Below are 18,003 nucleotides of genomic sequence, written 5' to 3'. Positions count from 1 at the left end.
ACACATGTCCTTTGAACATGTGTGTGCGCAACACCAGTGTACCTTACCATTTCAGGGGTGCTACAGGGTGTCCTTTGGACACCCTGGCACCCTTGAAATCGCTTCCTTATTTGCGATTCGCTAATTGCTAATCGCAAATAAGGAATGACTCCCCATTCATTCCTATGGGCCTTTAGGCCCATAGGAATGAATGGGAAATCCATTCCTTATTTGCGATTAGCAATTACCGAATCGCAAATAAGGAATCAGTAGGAATCGCAAAAAATATTTCGATTTCTACATGCATCCCGTTTTGCACGTCTTTAATAGCGATTCCTTAAAAATCGCTATTAAGGACTCGCAAAACGGGACTTTGATGAATCTGGGGGTAAATGATTTGCCCAGAATCACAGGATGTTCAGCGTTGTTGCCGAGGCTCAAACCCAGTTCCCCAGAATCGAGGTCGACCACCCTAGCCGTTAGGGTACCTGACATTACTTGCTCTCACCATCGCAATAAACTATCTGCTACAGCCTCAAAGCGCTTCGCAGAAGATTGTCAAGTCAAAATATAGCTATATATTTGTGAGAAGAAAAAAAAATAATATATATATATATATATATATATATATATATATATATAGCTATAGTAGAACCACGCTAAATAACCACACCAACCCTGAGTTGTTACACTCACAATCGCTGCCTCTTACATCTCTTCTGCACATGAAGACAGCCGCATTTCACATATAACATGTTCAGCCACTCACAAAGGCGTGCGATTATAAGCTTATGCTCTTAGCCAACCACAGGCAAGGGCAGGGAACAATAGAAGTGACCTGCTGTATTGAATGTATTACTATAATTCACTAGGCGTATTGTGTTCCTCTATCCCCTGGGACGAGCGCAGCCACGAGAGAACTGGTGACAATTATTTAAGTCTCGGTCTGCCTACTTCAGCCTAGCAATAATTTTAACCATTGTTAATGCAAATAATGTGACTTTCTGTGTTTTAAAATCAAAACCTAAGCAAACTGCTTTTACCTGTTGAACTGCTACCTTCACTTTGCACTTTCTGATCCACGCCCACACCTCGTTACACCGCAAGGTTTCCCCGATTGTTGTGGAGGGTGCTGGCGTGTTTGTCCTCTTGTTTCCCTGGTTGGTGAGGCTCGTGGGGGCGGAGCTTGAATGGTCAAGCGACCCAGAGTTTGCTGCCTACATAGAGCTGATGCCTTCCTTCTTGAGCAGCGGACGCACTTTCTGATCCACACCCACACCTCGTTCCACCGCGGGGTTTCCCCGATTGTTGTGGAGGGTGATGGCATGTTTGTCCTCTTGTTTCTCTAGTTGGTGTGGCTTGTGGGGGTGGAGCTTGGATGGTCAAGTGACATAAAGTGTGCTTGCTACATAAAGCTGATGCCTTCTTTCTCGCGCAGCGTACTCGTGCAGCCACAAGAGAACTGGTGACACAGCAAACACACGCTGCTGGTGCGCCAAAGGCGCGCCAAAGATAAACCCGTCTGCACCAGTCTGCGCCCGACTGGAGCCAGGGGCCACGACCCCTGGTCCAAACTTAACAGACAGACTTGTGTTGTCATCAAGCCAATTATTGGCTCATCGCCCTCCCCTTTTCCACTATTGCACCCTATTACAAATAGACATCAGGGAAGGGAAATGCCTCTGCCGTGATTTTTCTTTTGACACAACCCAGAGACTTGTAACCACTCTGAAGCAGGCGCGCAATACCCATTGGGCTCACGGGGCTTCAGCCCCCCCCCGTCGTGTGTGTCAGCCCGGGCTGACACAGCTTCGCGGGCTGGCGATGTCTAATTGCAGCCGCACCCGAGTACTTCACACATCTGTTAAAGGTCATTTACTTGTACATGAGGCTTTTATTATGTTTTCACCCCTTCTTACAGCCACTCTGGTTACGGCTGGAAGAATTAGCCCCCCCAAAAATCTTTTTGAGCCCCCCCGGAAATTTGGCTCTAGTTGCCCGCATGCTCTGAAGGCTAACATAAACAATATCTATCCTGACGCCCTAACCACTAAAGAATTCTCCTTCCTCAATACAAACTGTCGCTCTCTCCCGAAGCATAAAGCCGACATTTTTATTCTCCTGAGCAACAATCAACCTGATGCACTATTCCTGACGGAGACATGGTTGCATGAGAGCTCGGGCCCTGATGTGGCAGCTGCTTTAACGCCTAACAACGCATAGTTAGGAAGGATAGGGGCCCCAAAATTGGCTGGGTTATAGCCACCATCTTTAAAAAGAACTTTCAGTATAAATTTGAACCCCTAGCTTTGACAAATTGTGAAGCAGCATTATTCAAACTGACATTGACCCGAATTTCACTCTCTCTGGAATATTGGTAAATCGCCGAAACCCCCCACCCCCTCCCCCCCCCCCCCCCGGGCCTCATGCTCCCTGGGCTTCATCCTTTCCCAGCCATAAAACCCCTCTGCTTATGAGTACCGCCAATATTTCAATTCTGGGCGATCTAAATATACACTTGGATGACCAAACAAGTAAAACCAGTACTAATCCTGTTTCTGATTTGGCAGCCATAAACATAAACCTTCACAATTCGGGCCCCACACACAAGGCAGGCCACCTTCCAGATCCTATTTTTTCTGCATTCACTGTTACTCAGCACTACCACAATGCTGGTCTGATCATTTTCTTACCAGGTTCAGTCTAACACTCCTGGCAACTCTTTGTCCTTCCTTCCTACTCTGAGGATACTAAAAAGAGACTGGAAAAAACTCGACCTGACCGCCCACAATCTAGACAGCCATCCCTGGAATGAGGGAACATGAGTGGTGCGCCAGAGGGACAGGATGTTTTGTAGTGCAGACCCAATAGCAATGGCGATCAATCTACCCCTGCGAGAACGTAAGGGGTACGTAATGGGGTTTGGGAGGCCTAGGAGAACATATGAAGGAAACCTTGGGATTTCAGTGTCAAAATGGGCATCAACCTCCTCCAAGACCGACTTCCAATAACCCCGGAGGTGTGCACAGTCCCAGAGAAGATGTGTTAAGGACCCCGCTTCCCCGCAGCCGCGCCAGCATGTTGCCTCCTTACTGCGGTCCATCTCATGTAACCTCTATGGGGTGTAATACCAATATGTAGCTACCTTGGTGAGAGTGTCAGTCAGGCCCATGTGATAGGCGGAGTGCCGCGCACGATAGTATATACCCTTCCAGTCTTTAGAGCTGAGTGTGCTTCCTAGCTCTCTTTCCCATCTGGCCCTACCCGAGTTATAGACATGTGTATAGCGGTCTAGCAACATGCGATAGAGATCAGAGATGAGATGTTTATCTGTCTTCCTCGTGAGCAACCAATACTCATAAGGCCGCAGGGGCCTGGTCGCCGACTCCTGTACCTGACCGTTAAGAGCCCAGTGTCACGCTTGCAAGTATCGAAGACGTTCCGACTCCGGCAAGCCGTAGGTCTGCTTGAACGTCTCAAAGGGGATGATTCCGCCGCCATCAGACATATTAAGTAGGACCTTTAGCCGATATTGCGGAAGATGCTGGGCTGACTCTGTTCTCCTACGCAGATGACTCCCAAATTATCTTCTATCTCTCCATGGAAAGTACGGGCGGATCATCCCCCCTTCAGCTAGGCCTAAGGAAAATTGCGTCATGGATGAACACTAATCACCTAAAACTTAACGGGGAGAAAACCGAGGTCTTGATCCTTGGCAAATACAAAAATCTCAGGGGCCCACAACATTGGCCCAGTGCGATGGGAGCACTTCCACGGCCCTCCAGTCAAGTCCGGAATTTAAGCATAACCATCGATGACTCGCTTTCTATGCACCAATAAGCAGTCGAGGTAACTGCCACCTGTTTCACCATCTTGAAGTGGCGTAAAAAGATCATCTGGATGTTGCCTGAGTCCACCCAGAGAACAGTAGTCCAAGCTCTTATCACCTCAAGACTGTACTACGGCAACATTCTTTATCTCGGATCCAACAAGGCGGTGACTCGCAGGCTGCAGATGGTACAAAACTCTGCTGCAAGACTACTTTGCAGGGTTCCCTGAGCTACCTCCATCTCTAGCCATCTGGGGGACTTACATTGGCTCAGGGGTGAAAACCGAATCAAGTTCAAAGCCCTGAGCTATATGTTCAAAATCAAAACAGACACAGACCCCCAGTATTTGCAATCTCTAGTCAGCCCCTACGTGCCTACCCGCTGCCTTCGCTCCTCCACTCAAGGGAATTTCTCTGTACCCAGAATCAAACTATCTCGGATGGGAGGTAGATCGTTCGCTTACCTTGGTCCCTCACTATGGAACTCACTTCCCTTAGCTATCCGAAACGAAGCGGTCTACGTCCTTTTTCGCAAATCTTAGAAGACCTGGCTTTTTAACCAGTAATCTCCCATAGCTGCTATACACTCATTTGGCCCGCTCCAGCGCAGGGAAACCCTTTTTGGGTAGCTGCAGCACCTTACAAATCCAATAAATGAATAAATAAATAAAATATACAGTTTACAACAGTGGAGACCACTGTCTGCGCCCAAACGCTCATCCATGCTTTACCACCTCTGAGCATAAGCATGGAATCACAAGGGAAGCCTCTGCAAAGCCGGCGCTACCTGTGCATTTGCAGGACCGGAGCCTGGAGCTGGCTGGACCCCTGCGGCCCCTATGCAGGGTGGCCGTGCCCGTGCCAATGCGCAATGGCAAACCCCGCTTGGGAAGCTCCCCAGCCTACAGCGCCCCCTTCAATGTCACCATTGGCCCCTATTCCTATGACACCTACTACGCAAGTTACGTGCCCGTTCCCCACAATGCCTGCTAAGGTTGAAACTATGCGGGGGAGCCCTTGACACCTACTAATGTCCCCACTGGCAGCCAGCTCATGAACATAGGGGTGACCGCCGGGCCACAGGACTAGAAAAAGCGCGGGGGGGCACTTGCAGGACATCCAAGCCTGATGAACTGTGGAACGCGGAGCTGAAATTTCGCTGAGTATGTGTGGCCCTTGCCTGTGACTTCCAACCAAGATGATGGCCAACCATAACAGTACAAAATCCTGCTAGTCTGTGGAGGCATGAGTGGCATATCCCATTCCCATCTCCCAGCCAAGACTTCCACTCCAGGAGCAAAAGTACACATTGGCAACTCTAAGGCATGTGAGCTGTGCGGGCGGAACGGTGTGAGCATGTGTGTGACTTCCAGACAAATAGCGTAGCCAGACCAGCAACCTGGTTTTTAAAGATGTATTTATTATTTATTTATTTATTGTAACAAATTGTAAAGCGCACAAATACACCTAGGTGTCTCTGCACTATATGCAGGGAAGGTAAGCAGAGAGCTGGTGGGAAGCCTATTGCTTGAAAAGCCAAGTTTGTATTTGTTTTCTAAATGATAGCAGTGTGGGACGAGCCTTACTCTGCAAGGGAAGAGAATTTCACTGTTTGGATGTGGCAACTATGAAGCTTCTGTCACCCCAGTTGGCTTTCTTGGTTATAGTGACAATCAGAAAATTGGCATCTGCTGAGCAAAGGGATCTGCTGGGCGTGTAGGCCAGAAAAGCTTCCTTCAAGCATTCTGGTCCTGAATTGTGAATTGCCTTATAGGCAATACAGAGAGCCTTAAATTTTGTTCTGCTTCCTATGGGCAGCCAATAGAGGTGTCGCACCACATTGGAGATAGGCTTGAACTTGGGGTTATCTGACAGTATCCTGGCGGCTGCGTTCTGTACCAACTGCAGTCTACCCAAACCCCTTCTTGGGCATTAATTAAAAGGCTAAGATTACCTAGCCACCACTGCTTGGGTATGAAACCTGGCATTAGAGAGGCTAGAGACATCAAAGGTGGAAGGCCTTACCTCTAAGCATCTTATCTGCACCTAAATTAAATAAACACTTCTTCCATTCAGCCAATATTATACTGTAATGCACCCATAGTTCTTCTGCAGTTCCCAAAACGGGCAATAAAGTCATCTTTCATTAGACAAGAGACTCAGATAGTCCTTTTTAGGTCGAGCCTAGACAGCGCTTGCGCTGTCAAGATGATCTGTTGTATGTACTTTGTGGGTTTTGACTCCCCCAACATTTTGAACTTGTCTAGGCGGTCTTGTAAAACTCCTTGCTTGCTAGCGGGTAATTTGGCTTCCTGGTCCCTCTTTTTGTAACTCGTTCACTCCCCTGGAGCATTGCCCCAGGACTTTTCGACTTCTGCTTTTTCTATTTTACTTTCTACTCCTGAAATGTTTTTAAAATTCTGAACAGCTCTTCAGAGCTCTTCACGCATTTTTGTGTGTTTCCCTTCATCAGCGTGGCTCCTCCTCACAATAGGGACAGCCCACTGGTCACCATCCCTTTAATTTTTATTCTGTGCGGTGTCCTCCCACCCTACTGCTCTGATTGGCCGGGGCCTGTGCTTTTAAATCCTGGATTCAGCGCTCTGCTAGCTTTCACCCTGTGTGAGGAACCATTATTTTGTTCTGGGCCTCCTCATTCTGTCTGTCCTCTGTCCCTGTCTTTCTCCACCACCCCTCCCATACACTCCCTGCCCATTTACAGCAGTGTGACCAAGCGTCTTGTCTGTCTCTTCCAGAAGCTCCTTGAGAACTTGCTGTTTAAACTGAAAATTTCTTGATGCACGAGTGAAGGCATTTCGGATGATCAGTGTAAACAAAAGACACGTATGAATAAAACACAGCAATGTTCACAATTGGGAACGATCACAAGTATTAAAAAACTAAAAAAACAGACTCTTTGATTCGAACTGAGATTCTATTTAAAGTGGTATTTGTGTAATTTTTACCGGGGTAGTAACCCATTAACCATGTGCATCCATTTTCCAGGTAATAAAGTACTGGTTATTTATAAGTTACAGTTTGAGAAACGTATATAGCCTCACTGTGAAAATCAATCTGCAACATGCAAGCATGGTTAATTGCGCCCTTCTTCCTTTGTAGCTCAGTACATTAAGCATCATAGTGCCAGGTAATAATACAGCGCCAAGAAGCAGGAGGAATCCGACATGAAGAATTTTATGAACAAAATGTTGCTGCTATTACTCTCCTAAATGGAGTTGGTGTATTTCTTTGTTAGGCTAGGCTCTTTGTCATTTCTTTCTGTTGATTGTTTAACAGGACTACACATAGCTGGGTCATGCTGAATGGACTGGACGGTTCCTACAATGATGCTGCGTTTAACATGCCGGGCTGTGTACCAAATGATGAGAAAATACTTTCAGTGGGTTCATCCATTCATTTCTTTATCCTGTCAGGCAGCGCTTTCGTAGGTGGCTTTGTACCATTAAGAAGGAACGCTGACTTTGTGATACACATTATTTCCAGAATCACAATTGTCAGCTTCATCACACTATGATTTCCAATACAGGAAAGCACACTTTGAAATATTGTGTCACAAACACTTTTGCCTTACTATCTCTTCACAATTATTTGTATAAGGCCTCTGCATCACCTCCGCATCAGTGCACCACCACCAGTGCACCACTAGCTCACCACCACAGCATAGCACAGCACCACCTGAGCACCAGTACAGCACCACCTCAGCAGCAGCACAGCATCAACGTGGCACCACTTCAGCATTACTTAGCACCACCTAAGCACCAGCACAGCATTACCTTAGCACCCCCTCAGCATCACTCTGCACCACCTGTGCACCGTCTCCGCACAAGCACACCACCCCCTCAGCACCACCTCAGTATCACTCAGGACCACCTCAGCACCAGTGCATCATCACTCAGCATTACCTGAGCACCAGCACAGCACCACCACATCAGAATGACTCAACACCACCACAGCATCACTCAACACCACCTTAGCATCACTTAAGCATCACCCCAGCACCACCTTAGCATTAGCACAACACCATCTCAGCATCACTACAGCACCACCTCATCAGTGCACCACAACCATTTCGGCACCAACTCAGCATGCAGCACAGCACCACCTCAGCACCAGTGAAGCACTACTTCAGCAGTAGCACAGCACCACTTCAAAATCAGCACAGCACCATCTCAGCACAGCACCACCTCCACATCAGGGCACCACCACCAGCGCAGCCCCACCTCAGCACCAGCGCAGTCCCAGCTCAGTGCCAGCGCAGCCCCACCTCTGCAGCAATTCATCACCAATGCAGCACCACCTCACCATCAGTGCAGCACCAACTCAGCACTACCTCAATATCAGCACAGCACCATCTCAGCATCATCACAGCATCAACTTAGCATCACTCTGCATCTCCTGAGCACCAGCACAGCACAAACACCTCAGCATGATTCAGCACTACATTATCACTCAGCACCATCTCAGCATTACTCAGCACCACCTCAGTATCACTCAGCATCACCTGAGCATCACCTCTGCACCAGCACACCACCACCTCAGCATCATTCAGCACCACCTCAGTCTGCCCTTGGAATCTGGCATCTGTTGATTCTCTGCCAGGTGTCCGTCCGTTGCTCATATTGTAATTCAGGTACCATTGCCCAACCTCAAACCTTCTGTTGTTTATTTACCCCTCCCTCGGAACAAAAAAAGCTGTAACAAACAAGCATTAGAACAGGCAGGAAGAAGTTGCCAGCATTCCAAGGAAAAAAACTAGGAGACATTTTTTATGTTAATTCTTTTTTTAATAGGGTCGTTAAGCTGTACACAATGTCTTCTTAGTTATATATAGGGTAAAAAAAATCTTATAACACTTTTTTATAATAACTTTTCAACATGCTGCAGAGCAGCCACGCTGCTCTACAACATAGCTTAAAGACATTGGCAAAGCCAACAGCTCTGACTAAACACTTCAAAGGTCCCAAAGGCGAGACCTGTTGGCTATGCCAATGTTTGTTCACTACTGCCAGAAACACACGTTTCAACTAACTACAGCCACAGCACATGAGCCAAGAGAGCCAAGTTTCTCCTTAAATTCACTCAAATGTCAGGAGCAGAAAACAAACCTGAAACGATGGACAAAGACTCATGCAGGGTGGTAAAATCGTTGAATGCATAGAATGTTATACCCCAGAGACTGACAGTGCCCTCACTTTAGCTCCTGCATCAGTGCAATAATGCGCCTCACAGTCATGACGACGGTGACACCCTGTGGCAGACAATTTCCCTTGAAGAGCACACTGACGAGTCCAGGAATCCAACAATATCAGAACCTCTTTTCTTCTGTGAGTTGTTTGACACAAAGAATGATGCCACATGCCCGTCAGGACTGACATCAGTGAGGGAATCTGGTGTACGTGCATGCAAGTAGAACCACACTGCACCTTTTGCAAATAAACAAAACCACAAACGATGCACAGGCCCCTTTTTCCACGCTTGAAATAAAGTACATTTCACTCAGCTGAAAGTGCATTACACTTTTAAATAAGGGAGCAAACGCCCTCTGCTGGCCAAAAGAAAAAAGGCAAAGTAGAAATCAACGTTCAGCCTTTTCTCACCCACACTGTTGTTTTTTAGGTCTCGCCTACGCAGCGCACATGGGCTGAATAGGAGGAGCCCTTTTGCCATCGGTCCCCTTTTTCACCCACAACCGTGCATGCGTTCCATTGCCTTCAATGGCAACGCGTGCACGTATAGAGATTCACTTGTGGGAGCAAGCGCTACCATATGGTAGCAATTATCGCTCCCGCAAGTGAATTGTGCAGGCCCCCGCCTCCTTCTCGCTGCCCACGAGGCGCGCACGCACCTTCCTCCGCTGCGGCAAGCTTGTTTTATTTTGCTAAGAGATGAAATACCTTGCAGTGCATGATGAACACTTGAGTAAGAAGAGAGGGGGCGCTAATTGCTGCTTTCAGCAACTACTTTCAAGACTCCCTCGTTAACTTAGGGGTCCTGCAGCATTTTAGCAGGATTCCTACGGGTACATGTTGATCTTCTATTAATATTGCACGGAAACTTTCTGATTTTTCGTTATCGTGATGCTTCTGCCACAGATCCTTTCCCACCTTATAAGAAAAGTCAGGTGAACTCTAGTTAAGCTTCGTGTGTCTTCTTTAAGCTAGCTCCTATGGTTTTATCCATAGAATCGGACTTTAAATGTATTTATTTTGTTCAGTTGGCATGTGATAGCTCGCAGCGAGTAACTTTACGGTTACCACAGAATACTCAGTGAGGATAGGAGCTGCGTCCAATCAGCAGCACAAAAGTGGAGACGGGGAGAATGCATTCGATCTGGAAGGATGGCCTCTAAAACCTGCTATTGTGGGTTTGCGAACCATTGGTTAGTTTGAAAGGTGCTTTAGAAGGCGCGTCTCGGTAGTTTATTATTTTAGGAGCTTCTCAACATACGAGTAGTTTGGCTTGGTAACAGGGCCGGACTTTGTCATGGGTAAGCAGGGCCCAGGGCGCCAATAATTTTGGATGGCCCTCTGATTCCCCAAAGGCTGCTGAGACCCTGTTCCACTCCGGCCTCCTCGTAGGGCAGGAAGGGTGGCCTGCAGTTCGTGGCTCCTACACCTATTCCCCTTGCGAGTCTCCATACACAACCGAGTTTGGAAAGACAAGCCACGCAGGACCCGATTACAATTGATTGTGATGGAGTCGAGACTCCATGCAGTTTACTGTACTGTGTGACGTTACTATGAAGAGAAAGATCCCACACATGGTGGCCGCTTCTTGTTTATTTCGTGTGCGCTGGCAGCACACACACATCGGACAGCGATAGTAATAGGAGTGCTGTAAATGTGTGGCAGCCCGGGATGAGACAGCTTCCCTGGCGCGCACACAGCCACACCGAGTACTTCACAGTACCAGCAGCACTCAACCCCCCGTGCTGCTGGCACAGCGCCCTCCTTCATTAAACCTAATCTCATGGCCGCGGGCACCAGCTAGAATTTAATTATAAGGGACAGTTTATCAGTGGCCAAGTGGGCTAGTATGGGCCTGACCAGAAAAGTGCACACTCTGGGGAGACCGCGCCTTAGACGGAGGAGAGAATGCCTGTGGTGTTGTTACAGCTGCTAGTTAGAGGGCAGGGCCTCGTCTCTGAGAATTAGCACTTATGGCAAAGCTTCACTTTATTTGAATTTTTCATGCAGACAACACTCCTATTACTATCGCTGTCCGATGTGTGTATGCTGCCAGCACACACGAAATAGAAATGTACAGCAAACTCCGATAAAGGCAGATATGATAAGTGTTTCCTTAAAGAATCCTGCAGAGTTAACAATATTACATTTTTGTAGTGCACTAACGCACGAATAGCACGCGGTCACATGAAGTTAGAAGAAGCGAAGACAGTCTGCAGAGCACAACACGTATCAGCGGCAAGCGTTTGTCTCAAGGAACCGTCACGTGGCCAAGATTAAAGCTTCTCTAAAGGGAGGTGACGGTAGCGCTGCCAAAGCACATCTAAAGGCAAACAGTGTCTTGTTCTGTGTAAGAGGAGCATTACAGGATGAAATACTATTTTTCCTGGAGTGTTGAAACTCCCCACACACTTTCAGTTCTTTGCTCCAACTGGCTGGTTCTAGACAGAGCCCTGATGAGTTGAAAAACTTCTCTTTGATCTCTTGCTGCGCTTCCTGCTAGTGTGTATTAAAGGCTTGTTGGACTTTAGGCTTAGCGATGCGTTGTGTTTTATTTTTAATTTTTTAACATACTTTACGTTATGTTATTAGAGTCTCATGAGCATAACATCCCTCCTGGATCCTTTGGTGCTTATGAGCATGGACGTCAATTCATCAAAATGCCAGGGGTAGTGGACGGGACATCACACGCCATTTGACCTCTGCTTTCACTCTCACACATTTACACATACAGACACATTCACACATGCACTCTCTTTTAATAAACACCATCTCAACCGCAAGCACACACACACAACATACATTTAAACACATTTTTATTGCTTACCTGAGCTGCCAGGTAAGTTTAGACATTCCAGATAATTATACTCTTTTATGACACTAATAGTGATTGAATAATGACGTCCTTTCTTCTGAAATTTATATATATCTGTTCGGCCTTCCATTTTGAGTGAAGCCTGGAAAATAACTTGGTGGCCGCATGCTCTCGCGGCAGAATATTTTGTGCGACGTGCATGTCAAAGATTATAACAATGACTGAGCTGGTGGGTGGTTCATATAAAACAAGTGTGATTGATTTGGTTAAAGGAGGTAACAATTTTTGTTTAATGTTGGAGCATAACAGTTGGATATTAGAGTGTTGAACATTGGAAGCACTCACCCCCAGTCAAATGACCTGGGTTTAATCTATCATCATTCTTTAGATCACACCGCCACCCCAGTTCAGACGTGGCCACATGCACATCAGTCTGACCCTGTGCCTCATAGGAACAGGCCAGCCCGAACTGCCAAGCCATATCTTCCCTGGACCGGAAACTAGCGTCCTGGGAGCGGTTCCGGGCTCTTAGCCCTCATCCGCCAGGCTATCTTAAATCCAGTGGCATAGTGAGCTAGGGACCCACTTCTGGGCATACCCTGCCATCTTAGGGCGAACAAAGCAAAGCCAAAGGGGACAAAACTGGTCCCAGGATGCTTGTTTCCGGTCCAGGGAAGACATGGTTTGGCAGTTCGGGCTGGACTGTTCACATGAGGCACAGGGTCAGACTGATTTGCATATGGTCATGTCTGAACATGGGTGGCGGTGTGAGCTAAAGAATGATGATGGATTAAACCCAGATCATTTGACTGGGGGTGAGTGCTTCCAATGTTCAACACTCCGTTCATCATCCCCTTTGGTTTAACCATGTGCATACTGTGGGGCATGTGCCCATTGTCCAGCTTTGCCCAGTTTCATTGGCAAACAAGCAAAGTAGTTCACTTACAGTATGTATGAGACAATACTGCACAGATTACGTCAAAACCTCTGTAACATAACACCTAATATAAATTGATCTCAATTCTCCAAAATAGTAGTAAGGGAGCCACAGGCAAAGCTTGTAGTTCTGGGATGTTTTTGTATACCAGCTTGTACTGTTGCAAGGATCCTATTCATACAAAGAACTGTGCACAGAGACCTAGGACATCAGTGAATTGTGGTGTACCAGAAACTCCCCTCAGTACCTAGAAAAACCCCAACCAGCTAGCATCAATGTCACATTAGCTCTTCGTCCTATAGCAAAGTAACCAATGATTAGACAACCTAGAATATGCGACTTAGGACCATCTCAGGAATGGTGGGAAGTGAGAACACTCTTTTGTTATACCAGTCCACAACAGTAAATTAGAGACACGGGTAAGGTTAAAATATTTATTTTAATGACGTGATCTCATGTGCAGTATTTTAGCCAACATAAGCAGACATATGATTAAAAATAATATGAGCAGCATGGTTACAATTCCATAAAACACAAAAGGAGAAATCATATTACAATGATGGTGAAAACAGGTCCTATAGCGCCAAGTTTTAACAGCCTCCCTATATAGGAACTATGTATTATAAACTAATGAAGGTCTCTTAGGCTTGTTTGGGGGACCCCATTACCTTTCCACTCAGTAAGATTAAATTACATCTGGATCAGCATAAGCTCTCTGCATCCCTAGAAATTGAAATCTTCCAAGTGTGTGCAATCATGGCAAGTGTGGAATAATAAGGGTACCTGAATCTTAGTTGGCTCCCAGCTACCTAATTGTTGTGTCTAGAAAGCGTTACTCGAACATGTCGAAAAACAGCTAACATGTTTTGATAACCTTGACAGCTTCAGCACTCACTGTGCAGATTAGGGGCACAATGTAAGTCTAGAGATGTCGAAAACAAACTCCTCGTGTGTAGACCTTTGTGAAGGCTAACTTACAAAAACAGCTATGCAGCGTCGTGGGCAAAAGCAGCAAAAAGTAAAATGGCATTTAAACTTCTAATAAGCCATGCTAACATAACATGCACACAAAAGCAGGCCCTAGGCCATACTACAGTACCAGGCTCAATCAGACACAAATCAAGAGACCTGTGGAAATCATTCAGACACCTGCATCCATTTAACAGCCGCTCATCTGACACATTAGATTTTGTGGACTAGGGGATGCTTGATTGGTTGGTACTCAATGAAGCATCATTGGTTGGGGTTGAAATGCAAACAGATCTTTCCAGCTGTATGAACCTGAGACCACGGACACACATTACCAGCTACTGGTATGCACAGCATACCTTTAAAAGGAGAAAATAGTCAAGTTACTCTAAGGAAATGGTAATACCTTTTCCACAAATAAAGATCCAGTTTAGCTACCTTGTCCGGGCACCTTCCTTTCCACTAATGCTTGAAGGGCAGAGGTGCATGACTCCAGCTGTTAGGTAGGTTAGTTATCCAGGGGTGGCATCCAGAGGACAGAGAAGCATGACCTCCTAGCACGTCCTAGACCCTTTTATGGATGTGCCCAATTAGAGGACCTAGCTTTGGCTCAGCATCCTGAAATACAGATAGTTTCTTCAAGTCATCATCCATGCTTGGCCATGTGGTTGTTTTTCAGGTTTAACCACCTCTCTGGGCAGTCTAGAAGCTTGTCTTTCTGATAGTAAGAATGAATCTCCTGTGGATTTGCCTTACATGGTGTGCTGCCTTTGTTAAATATGGATTCAAAACCCTTTCTTTCCTTCCTTCATTTCTAGCAATGACTGCGATAGCTATTTGCTCTCTGATTACGTAAACCCAAGCTTGCTATTCAATTAGTAGTCATAAATGAGCATTCTTATTACCAGGCTTAATTATAGGCTTGTTTATAATTTGGAGCTTTATGTCATGCACGTCAATCATCCCAATATAGTTTCACTCTTAACCCATTATTTAAACAGTTTCACCACAGCTATGTTTAACTGTAGCAAATAACAACAATCATTAGAAGTGGAACACAGTAAACACCTTAAATAATAATTAAAAGAATTCATTCAGGTAATTAACCAAGGTAACAATCCTTATGTGTAATAGAGAGGCAATAAAATGTTACATAGAAGAAATATACTTTGCCGCTAGTGTTATTACACAAATACATGGATGGCACAGGAATTATATAATTTAGAGATTCTAAATAGTAATACTGCTTTTTGTATACTCCAGCCTTTCATGGTAAAAATATTAAGACAAGACACATTACATAAGTTAAAGATTAGAATGTTGACAGCTCCATTGACGATTATGGAGCAGCAGTAACATGTTACCATTTGTTTAGATAGGCGTGTAGCCTGCATTGCCAAACTGGAGAAGGGGAAGGAGTAAATAATGTAAAATATCTTGTATAATATCCTGGTTCTTGTGGGCGTGTGGGTGGTCTTGGTGTTTGGCGAGTATAATGGTGAAGAGACGATTCAAACGTAGTGACAAATGTCTTATATGTGAGCACGATACATTGATCAAGCATGACAGTATTTACTGGCTAATTTAGATAGATGGATGAATGGTGGGATGTATAGATAGATCCTTTCTTGTGTGAATATTTAAAATCATTACAATTAACAACACAAATGCATATTTGTAAATACTTATGGTGGCCTAATAAAAGGCCTAAAACCTGAACAATTTGGAGATCACTCAAATTTGGAAGAAATTATCAAAAAAATCCCTGTGTCTTATTAATAATGCATAAATATAAGGTGCAAAAATGTAAATACGTTAAAAAATATTGGGGCAGATTTACAAGGCTCTTGCACCTCTTTTACGCCGCCGTTGCGTCACTTTTGTGACGCAGCGGCGGCGCAAAAGATGCGCCATGGTGGGGAGTATTTACAACGTGATGCATCTAGGAGATGCGTCACGTTGTAAAGCCCTGCGCCATAAGGAGGCATTCCGGCACAGGGGGGGCGTTCCTGCGCAGGAACGCCTCCTAAAAGTGGCTGAGTGAAATCTACAAGATTTCACTCAGTCACTTTTAGGCCAATGCTGCGTCAAAACCCTGCACCTGCTTGAAGCAGGCGTAAGGCTTGACGCAGCATTGGACAGATAGGGCACCCCCGAGCCTTGCTGGAGCTGCGTCGCACTTGCGACGCTCCTCCAGCAATGCGCCGCCTTTGCGGCACAGATGCACCACGCATCTGTGCCGTTTTTGCCGGTGGCGGAGCTGCGGCGCACAATAACTGGCGCATCCCTGGGGATGCGCCAGTTATTGTAAATCTGCCCTCTAAAGTGCAATGTCTGCCCCTGAATGGGCTTCTAAACTGACCCCTTAAGAGAACATGTGATCTAGTTAAAGGCACGTGTCTATGCACAGTGCATCTAGACTGGCTCCAAAACCGGACATGCGGTCTAGTCAAGAAAGGTACTTATTCATGCACAATACATTTTAGCAAAGCCTGAATTAAAGTGCAATTACTAAACGGTTTCTTGAAAGCATGGGGGCTAATTTTATTGCAGCTGCTACTTCTGTGGAACAAAAACATGTTAGACTGACTAAAGAAATTGAGGGTTCACTGACAAAATATCACCTATGACAATATCACCATACCAAAATATCGTGACTACAATATAATTGCCAAAAATATTGTCATCTTATACCTATTGTGGTAAGTATAGAAATATCCCCCCCAAAAATGGGCCTCATTATGATGTGGGGCGGAAAGCTAGTCAGAGGCTTTCCGCCCGACATCAGAGGTTTCTGTCCATCCACCGTATTATGATATTGGTGGTTGAAGGTAAAGCTCTTCGCTTTGGAAAGGCTCACGGAGCCCGTCAGGGTGGCAGTCAGAAATGTTATCTACAAATGGTTGCAGAGCCAGACTTGGCTCAGCCATCAGAATTACAATTTTGCTTTCTGCCTGCCCTGTCATGGCGGTCCGCCAGCCATGAAAAGGCAGGCGGAAATTGACTTTGGAGGCCTGGGCCTTCCGCAATGGGGCCTAGGGGCACCTGTGGTGGCCCCCTAAACATCTGTGCACCATTTTGCAGGCATTGCATGGTGCCTGCCACACAGTGCAGAGAGGTTTAAACTACATATTTATTTCCCATTGCGGCTTATGCTGTGAACCGCAGCACAAACCATAATGGAAAGAATACAGGACTTGCTTCTGATATGATAATGGTCGGACGCGCACCTGACCAGCATCGTAATCGGCCCCAATATCATTGTCATTAATATTGTTCTATTAAATAGCATTTTTAAAATATATATACAAATAAAAATTAAGGCCCCGATTGCGATGCCATTTGGACGCACGTCCCACTGACATCGTCTCGTAATGGAAACCGACCGACTAGTAGTCGGTGGTTCCATCTGACAAATTAGGATGCAACTGCCCATGAGGTGGCCGGAAACATCAATGTTTCCTTTGTGGGTTGTTTTGTGGCTGGAAAAGGGCCGCAGCACAAGCCTCATTTGAAAAATGGATGTTTGCAAACATCCATGCACCATGTGCCAGGCACCATGTGGTGTCTGGCACAAGGAGTACTATATTTGGAGGGGCACCACAGGTGCTCCCCAGGCATTATAGCAGAGGCCCCAGTGGGACGGAGTCCCTGTTTTGGGCCCCCAAATTCTGTTTCCAACAGCCTTTCAATGGCAGTCAGACTGTCATTGAAAGGCTGTATGAAAGGGACATCGTAGTCCCTATGGTGTTGCCTGAGCAGGCACGGCCCTATTGTAGGGCATAGCATTCAGATCAACAATCAGACAGGCTCCTTGAACCCGTCTGAAGTGTTGGTCGGTGCCTCCTCCCGCTGCCTCCAACCGCAGCGCATTATAATGCAGCACTTAGACTGCTGCACCATGTGTCAGTTAGACCACAACCTACGGCCTATCGGTTGCGATCCAACTGACATCATAATGAGGCCCTAAATATAAAAAATAATAAATGGTAACATTAATTTAATAAAAATTCAATAGCTTTAATACATATTCCAACAAATATAACATATATATATATATGCTGCTCGAGAATTTCCAGCCTTCCATCCGACCTCGTCCACCAGGTGGGGTTGGTACAAACAGGCGAGCGCTCGGCCCGCAATTAAAGTTTCACTCCTTACTCTTTACAAGGATAAGGAAAAGTCGCACTCAAGAATCTGTAGAAAGAAAAATTGTTTATTGACTGACGCGTTTCGACCAACGGTCTTTGTCAAAGTCTCACTGTGA

The sequence above is a fragment of the Lissotriton helveticus genome, chromosome 4_1 (genome assembly GCF_964261635.1).
Source record: "Lissotriton helveticus chromosome 4_1, aLisHel1.1, whole genome shotgun sequence".
In the NCBI taxonomy this organism is placed as follows: Eukaryota; Metazoa; Chordata; class Amphibia; order Caudata; family Salamandridae; genus Lissotriton; species Lissotriton helveticus.
This window is presented reverse-complemented; position numbering follows the sequence as displayed.